This window comes from Bos mutus, chromosome X (assembly GCF_027580195.1).
Source record: "Bos mutus isolate GX-2022 chromosome X, NWIPB_WYAK_1.1, whole genome shotgun sequence".
In the NCBI taxonomy this organism is placed as follows: domain Eukaryota; kingdom Metazoa; phylum Chordata; class Mammalia; order Artiodactyla; family Bovidae; genus Bos; species Bos mutus.
In genome coordinates this window covers 52,113,388-52,121,947 of record NC_091646.1, presented here as the reverse complement: position 1 = coordinate 52,121,947, position 8,560 = coordinate 52,113,388, and the positions used below count along the sequence as shown (strand labels likewise).

The window sequence follows — 8,560 nt, the reverse complement described above, 5'->3', positions numbered from 1 at the left end:
AGATGCCATCATATTTGTTTTTTGAATGTTGAGCTTTAAGCCAGCTTTTTCACCCTCCTCTTTCACTTTCATCACGAGGCTCTTTAGTTTTCTTCACTTTCTGCCATAAGGGTGGTGTCATCTGCACATCTGAGGTTAGTGATATTTCTCCCAGCAGTCTTGACTCCAGCTTGTGCTTCTTCTAGCCCAGAGTTTCTCATGATGTACTCTGCATATAAGTTAAATAAGCAGGGTGACAATATGCTGCCTCGACATACTCCTTTTCCTATTTGGAACCAGTCTGTTGTTTCATGTCCAATTCTAACTGTTGCTTCTTTACCTGTATACAGGTTTCTCAAGAGGCAGGTAAGGTGGTCTTGTATTCCCATCTCTTTCAGAATTTTCTACAGTTTATTGTGTTTCACACAGTGAAAGGCTTTGGCATAGTCAATAAAGCAGACAGTTGCACTCCTCTCACATGCTAGTAAAGTAATGCTCAAAGTTCTTCAAGCCAGGCTTCAGCAACACGTGAACCGGGAGCTTCCAGATGTTCAAGCTGGTTTGAGAAAAGGCAGAGGAAGCAGAGGTCAAATTGCCAAAATCCGCTGGATCATTGAAAAAGCAAGAGTTCCAGAAAAATGTCTATTTCTGCTTTATTGCCTATGCCAAAGCCTTTGACTGTGTGGATCACCACAAACTGTGGAAAATTCTGAAAGAGATGAGAATACTAGACCACCTGACCTGCCTCTTGAGAAACCTATATACAGGTCAGGAAGCAACAGTTAAAACTGCACATGGAAAAACAGACTGGTTCCAAATAGGAAAAGGAGTACATAAAGGCTGTTTATTGCCACCCTGCTTATTTAATATATATGCAGAGTACATCATGAGAAACACTGGGCTAGAGGAAGCACAAGCTGGAATCAAGATTCCTAGGAGAAATGCCAATAACCTCAGATGTGCAGATGACATTACCCTTATGGCAGAAAGTGAAGAAGAACTAAAGAGCCTCATGAGGAAAGTGAAACAGGAGAGTGAAAAAGTTGCCTTAAAGCTCAACATTCAGAAAACAAAGATCATGGCATCCGGTCCCATCACTTCATGGCAAATAGATGGGGAAACAGTGGCTGAGTTTATTTTTGGGGCTCCAAAATAACTAGAGATGGTGACTGCGACCATGAAATTAAAAGACGCATACTCCTTGCGAGTAAAGTTATGACCAACCTAGACAGCATATTAAAAAAGCAGAGACGTTACTTTGCCAACAAAGGTCTATCTAGTCAAGGCTTTGGCTTTTCCAGTAGTCATGTATGGATGTGAGAGTTGGACCATAAAGAAAGTTGAGCACCAAAGAATTGATGCTTTTGAACTGTGGTGTTGGAGAAGACTCTTGGACTTGAAAAAGAGAGTGTCCCTTATTGGAGATTTGGAGAGTCCCTTGGACTGGAAGGAGGTCTACCCAGTTCATCCTAAAGGAGATCAGTCCTGAGTATTCCTTGGAAAGACTGATGTTGAAGGTGAAACTCTAATACTTTGGCCACCTGATGCAAAGTGCTGACTCATATGAATAGACCCTGATGATGGGAAAGATTGAAGGTGAGAGGAGAAGGGGATGACAGAGGATAAGATGGTTGGATGGCATTACTGATTTTATGGACATGAGTTTGGGTAAACTCTGGGAGTTGGTGATGGACAGGGAGGCCTAGCGTCCTGTGGTCCATGGGGTTGCACATATTCAGACACAACTGAGTGACTGAACTGAACTGAACTCAAAGTAATAGAAGCAATTAATTGCTTGAAATTGTGGTCCTGATACTAAGGTAGTACTACTGATTCTACTAAATTGTGTAACTCACTTTCAGGACTTTTGTTTGTAAAGTATGAGTAGTGGCTCTTGCACAAAGATTCTTGACACTATAATCCATCTAGTGTTTGTTCCATTTTCCTGGCCAAGTGAGACCTGAAGGAAGATTCATAGTGAGGTAAGAAGGTATGGCCATCAATTTAGGAGGTGGAGAGTGAAAAAGTTGGCTTAAAGCTCAGCATTCAGAAAATGAAGATCATGGCATCTGGTCCCATCACTTCATGGGAAATAGATGGGGAAACAGTGGAAACAGTGTCAGACTTTATTTTTTTGGGCTCCAAAATCACTGTGTATGGTGATTACAGCCATGAAACTAAAAGATGCTTGCTCCTTGGAAGGCAAATTATGATCAACCTAGATAGCATATTAAAAATCAGAGACATTACTTTGGCAACAAAGGTCCATCTACTCAAGGCTATGGTTTTTCCTGTGGTCATGTATGGATGTGAGAGTTGGACTGTGAAGAAGGCTGAGAGCCGAAGAATAGATGCTTTTGAACTGTGGTGTTGGAGAAGACTCAGATCCAACCAGTCCATTCTGAAAGAGATCAGTCCTGGGATTTCTTTGGAAGGAATGATGCAGAGGCTGAAACTCCAGTACTCTGGCCACCTCATGCGAAGAGTTGACTCATTGGAAAAGACTCTGCTGCTGGGAGGGATTGGGGGCAGGAGGAGAAGGGGACGACAGAGGATGGGATGGCTGGATGGCATCACTGACTCGATGGATGTGAGGCTGGGTGAACTCCGGGAGTTGGTGATGGACAGGGAGTCCTGGTGTGCTGCAATTCATGGGGTCTCGAAGAGTCAGACACGACTGAGTGACTGAACTGAACTGAACAGATGTAACACGAACTTCCAGAGCTCTCTAAAAGGCATAAAGTGTTATATTTTGCCAACATGTTTGTGTATCTTAAATTTTATATTTTGTTCAGTGATGACTATTATGGTCAAAGGCAAGATGATGCTGGGTGAAGATGTTCCAGAGTCTCAAAAAAGGGTGATATTTGTTTTTAACTGTCATGGATAGAGGTGAAGGCAGCAACATTGGTCTCATATGTTGCCAGGGAACAGAATGGAGGTGATGAGATTTAGGTCAATCACATACTCTTCTCTCTGTCTATAGGTGTGTGTCAGGGGCTCATGTCTACAGTTATGTGTTGTATCTTCATCCAGGGCAGTATACTCTGATGGTTAGACTGAACTATGTAGTAGTATAAGAATCAATTACTTATGCCAGGTACCATGGTACAAGGTATGAATGAAAGTACATTTAGTAAATGAAAAACATAGGTATTTAGAAATGGTATTAGAGTTGTAGACAAATGAGAGAAAAATAGAGAGACTGTTGAGGCAAGACTCCTACAGAGGTAAATCTTCAGGGAATTCACTACAGTTCACACTGTAAACTCTGACTTTGCACGGTGAGAATCTTATTTTGTTTCCAGTGTGCTCAGAGTTGATTAGGATCTGTAGGATTGATGCTATTAAAACCAAAGAAATTGATGTATAATCCAAATACCAATTTATTCACTTTTAATGAAGATTAATTGTCAAGCAGGGTAGAACACTTCACATCAGTTGTTAGCCAATTTCCTCCCCGTAACAAAGTTTGTATGGGAAAGTAATTAACATCAGATTATATCTTAAAGTATGGAGTTAGAGCATGGGGGAATTGGTGACAATTTTAATGGCTAATGGCACAAATTCGGAGAAGGCAATGGCACCCCACTCCAGTACTCTTGCCTGAAAAATCCCATGGACAGAGGAGCCTGGTAGGCTGCAGTCCATGGGGTCGCTAAGAGTTGGACACGACTGAGCGACTTCACTTCCACTTTTCCCTTTCAGGCATGGGAGAAGGAAATGGCAACCCACTCCAGTGTTCTTGCCTGGAGACTCCCAGGGACAGGGGAGCCTCATGGGCTGCCGTCTCTGGGGTCGCACAGAGTCAGACACGACTGAAGCGACTTAGTAGCAGCAGCAGCATCAATAGCACAAATTAGAATGACCCATTGCCTCTATCACATTGTAGAAGGCCCTGCCAAATTATCTACTGGTCACCATCCCCTCTCAGACTCTGGAGAGTTTACTGATGTCCTATGGGTCTTTAATTGCTACCCCCATATACTAGAGCCCATGAAAACCATTTTCTTGTTAACAATTCCTTCTTCAAACATTGAAATATCAAAAACTGCAGTCTTCATCTTTGAGTAGTATACATGCCACTTGTTCTGTATAGATTTTAAATAGTTTCACTCTCAGAGAAATTCACTTAGGTATATGACTCATCCATGTAACTGTGTTTATGCTAAGTAATTAACTCATTCTAATTTAAGAGGATGATGTCACTATAACAACATGTTGAAGTGCTAAACAAAATGGTCACTAGCTAGTAGGCAGTAAAGAACAGACCCAGCATCCTATTCATATGCTTAGTCTGGCTGTTGGACTCTGTCACATAGAGTAGAAGAGGCCCCTGATCGGGAATTTCTCAACAAGTGGCTTCTAGAAGTAGGAGGTGAACTGAACTTCATAGCCCAAGTTTAATTATCGGTTCTGAGAGGCTATGAAATCTGGGGAAGAAGGTAATTTTGATGCAGAGGGAAAGTGTTCTGCATAAACTAAAGTTTGTGTGTGCTAAGTTGCTTCAGTCGTCTCTGACTCTGACCCCATAGACTGTAGTCCGCCAGGCTCCTCTGTCCATCTAATCTTCCATGCGAGAATACTGCAGTGGGTAGCCTTTTCCTACTCCAGGGGATCTTCCCTACCCAAGGATCAAACCCTCATCTCACGTCTCCTGCATTGACAGGTGGGTTCTTTACCACTCGTGCCACCTGGGAAGTCTGCATTAAGTAAAGTGACTTTTTTATATGTAAAAAGTATACTTACATAAAGAAGACACAATGATAAGTTGTTGTTGTCATTGTTGCTAAGTCTTGTCCAATGCTTTGCGATCCCCTAGACTTTAGCCCACTAGATTCCTCTGTCCATGGGATTTCCCAGGAAAGAACACTGGAGTGGGTTGCCATTTCATTCTCCAGGGGATCTTCCTGTCCCAGGGGTTGAACCCATGTTTCCTATTTGGCAGGCAGATTCTTTACCACTGAGCCACCTGGGAAGCCCATGAAAATTGTGGCACTAAGATACAGAAAGATTGGTGGTTAAGTCAATTGCATGCTCCTATCAACATACCAGGACCACACTGGAGTCAGTAAGGAAAGTGACTGGAGGCCATTGGGTTAGTCCTTTATGACAGAACTGGTGGCACTAGATTAGGATACCTGCAGATAATGCCAGAGTCACTTAAATTTCAAATAGAGCTACCTGTTAGAGACTCTCATACAATCCTAGTATACTAGTGGGAATTTCTCGGCACAATGGAAATATGTGCATTCAGGTCTTGTTGTGATAGGCAGTGAAGTGGATATATAGTGAGCTATTGATAAGAACGACTCCTTGTAAATACAAATAAAAACTGGCAAACACTAATTGGTTAGTGAGGCACTGATGGGTGGAATGATCTGTTAGTGTATAGGCTAAGACTAATAAGGTCCTAGCTGGGCTTAGGTGTTGTCAAAGCATAATTTTCTAGGGCAAACTACAGTGGTGCTTCAGGTTCTGAGCAGCCTTCGTGGCTACTAGGAAATACTGATTTACTGATTTTACTTCAGGGAATCCGTTATGGGGACGTACTTCAGCATCAAGAAGCAGGGAACTAAGACAGATCATTACCAGGAAACACCAATTATCCCTGCATAGTCTTAACATTTTAGGGATTTTTTCCTTTTCAGCATAGCCTTACTTTTGCTCAGAAGCATTAGGCATCTATACACAGAATGGAGATATGCCAAAAGCATAGCACAAGCAAGCATACCCCCATTTCATGATTTTCTGTACATATGGTATTGATGTATATACCCTATGATTTTAAACATGAGATGGTTCAGAAAATTGTCTGCCATTAATTGCACTTTAAGATCCTAAACTAGGTAAATGTGACCTGAGGTGATCTATAGGGGTAGAGCTAAGCATCAATGGGCAGAGATCCTAGACGGTGACCATGCTGAGGACTGTAGAGTCTGAAGCTACTGAAGGGCCTAATTCTCAGTCTTCAGTGGAGGTTTAGTCAGCCAGGTCCGTATTTAAGGCAGCAAGGACATGTTTCAGACATAGTCATTATGATTCCCCCCAAATCTTATGAAATAGTTATCAGAGATCATTATCCTAGAGCATTTTGACTTGGCCATAAGACATACGGGAACCTGAAGTAGGTTTGGAGGAAAAGGGAGGAGGCTAGGGCTTGGCTAAAAACATGTACCTCCCTGAAGGGCTAATTCTCAAAGAAGTGGACACAAAGTTCCAAGCAGAGAGCTTGGACGTCCATACCATCTAGCTTGTCAATAGCAAAAGATCCAGGTGGTTGGGCAAGTAGAAGCATTTAAATAGTAATAAAATAAGTAATCATGAAATGGTGGCAGTGCTGTGGTTCCATGAAAGTTGTTTTAAGATAAACTTTAGTTAACACTTGGAACATGAATCGGCTTCTAGTAGAAAATGTTGATAGGTTATGGAAATGCAACTGGGACTTCAGTCAAGAGTCCTAAACCCACAGGGAACTAGCATACAGACCAATGAGAGTGAGGGTGTAGGCATAAAGACTTGGGCCAAACTCTCGACCTAGGTATCTATTACCCATTGATGAGGATGGAGTTTTCCAAGGCATTGCCAGGGTGGTTTCCATTGGGTCAGACTGGGCAGAGTTTTGCCTGTGGGCTTTCAGTACTCTTGGAAAATTAGTCCCTGCTGCAGAAAGTGCCTGGAAGTTGTTTTTATTATTGCTGGATCAGGTTTGGTGATGGGTCACCAAATGAACAAAATATGGTTGTTGAAATTCTCAGAAGCATGAATTTATGACTGTCTGTAAAGTGGTATCACAATTCCCCATCTGTATTTTAAACATTAATGTATGATATATATCAGTAAGTCTGGAGATGAGAAAGGTATGTTTACAATGTGATTTGTCTGGGCTCCTCTTACTGATGAGTTGGGTTATTCATCCTTGCTGGGTTTTGAGGACCTTTAGGAAGGCAATCTGTTGTGAACTGACCAGTGTGGCTGCAGTAGAGGCATGGCTGAACTTTTTACTGGCCAGCCATTTTGGCTGGAGTTAGAGGCGGCTGATTTCCTAGCAGTTGTATAGGGCCTTCCTTGCATGCTGGACCTCTGGGGTTGGATAAGGCTTGGTAGTGGATCTGAAGAGTCAACCCTGAGATCTGGATCTCTGACTATAGAAGCTCTGGCCAGTCACTAGGTTTATTGTCCAGCAGAATACACTGAGTGATAAGGTCTAGGAAATTGTCCATCAGATCTGGGCCACTAACTTCATCCTCAGTGGAGTCTGCTGGCTCTTCTTGGAAATGATCACTCTGATTGGGTTCATCATATCTCAGATTCTGAGCAAGGAGTTGGAAAGTAGTTGAATCCATCTGAAATAAGTTGTCCTCTTTTTCAACCTTAGTATGCACCAGTGGGTTCATTTCCTGTTGGGTGGCCACACCAAATGACTGCTGGAATTCAAGAAGAAATTTATATTGCTTCAACAGAGCATTCTGGTAGGTGGTTCAGTTCAGTTCATTCACTCAGTTGTGTCCGACTCTTTGTGAAACAATGGACTGCAGCATGCTAGGCCTTCCTGTCTGTCACCAACTCCTGGAGTTTACTCAAACTCATGCCCATTGAGTCAATGATGCCATCCAACCATCTCATCCTCTGTTGTCCCCTTCTCCTCCTGCCCTCAGTCTTTCCCAGTATCAGAGTCTTTTCAAATGAGTCAGCTCTCTGCATCAGGTGGCTTTTCAGCTTCAGCATCAGTCCTTCCAATGAATATTAAGGATTGATTTCCTGTAGGATGGACTGGTTGGACCTCCTTGCAGTCCAAGGGACTCTCAAGAGTCTTCTCCAAAACCACAGTTCAAAAGCATCAATTTTTTGGTGCTCAGCTTTCTTTATATTCCAACTCTCACATAGATACATGACTAGTGGAAAAATCATAGCCTTGACTAGATGGATTTTGTTGGCAAAGTAATGTCTCTGCTTTTCAATATGCTGTCTAGGTTGGTCATAATTTTTCTTCCAAGAAGTAAGTGTCTTTTAATTTCATGGCTGCAGTCACCATCTGCAGTGATTTTGGAGTCACCCGAAAAAGTTTGCCACCATTTCCACTCTTTCTCCATCTATTTGCCATGAAGTGATGGGACCGGATGCAATAACCTTTGATTTCTGAATGTTGAGCTTTAAGCCAACTTTTTTTCACTCTCCTCTTTCACTTTCATCATAAGACTCTTTAGTTCTTCTTTGCTTTCTGCCATAAGGGTGGTGTCATCTGTACATCTGAAGTCATTGATATTTCTCCCGGCAATCTTGATTCCAGCATGTGCTTCATCTAGCCGAGTTTCACATGATGTACTCTACATATAAGTTCAATAAGCAGGCTTACAATATACAGCCTTGACGTACTCCTTTTCCTATTTGGAACCAGTCTGTTGTTCCATGTCCAGTTCTAACTGTTGCTTCCTGACCTGCATACAAATTTCTCAAGAGGCAGATCAGGTAGTCTGGTATTCCCATCTCTTTCAGAATTGTCCAGAGTTTATTGTGATCCACACAGTCAAAGGCTTTGGCATAGTCAATAAAGCAGAAACAGATGTTTTTCTGGAACTCT

At 42.3% G+C, this 8,560-nt stretch overlaps 1 non-coding gene across 1 annotated transcript in view; it reads left to right on the top strand.

Moving 5' to 3' along the window:
* LOC102287074 (uncharacterized) overlaps positions 1–7,476 on the top strand; it is a 9,230-nt gene extending 1,754 nt beyond the window's left edge. The window contains exon 4 of the transcript XR_011463260.1: positions 7,465–7,476. This is a non-coding gene — a transcript (uncharacterized protein). The remainder of the gene's footprint in view (positions 1–7,464) is intronic.
* The last annotated feature ends 1,084 nt before the right edge of the window (positions 7,477–8,560 follow it).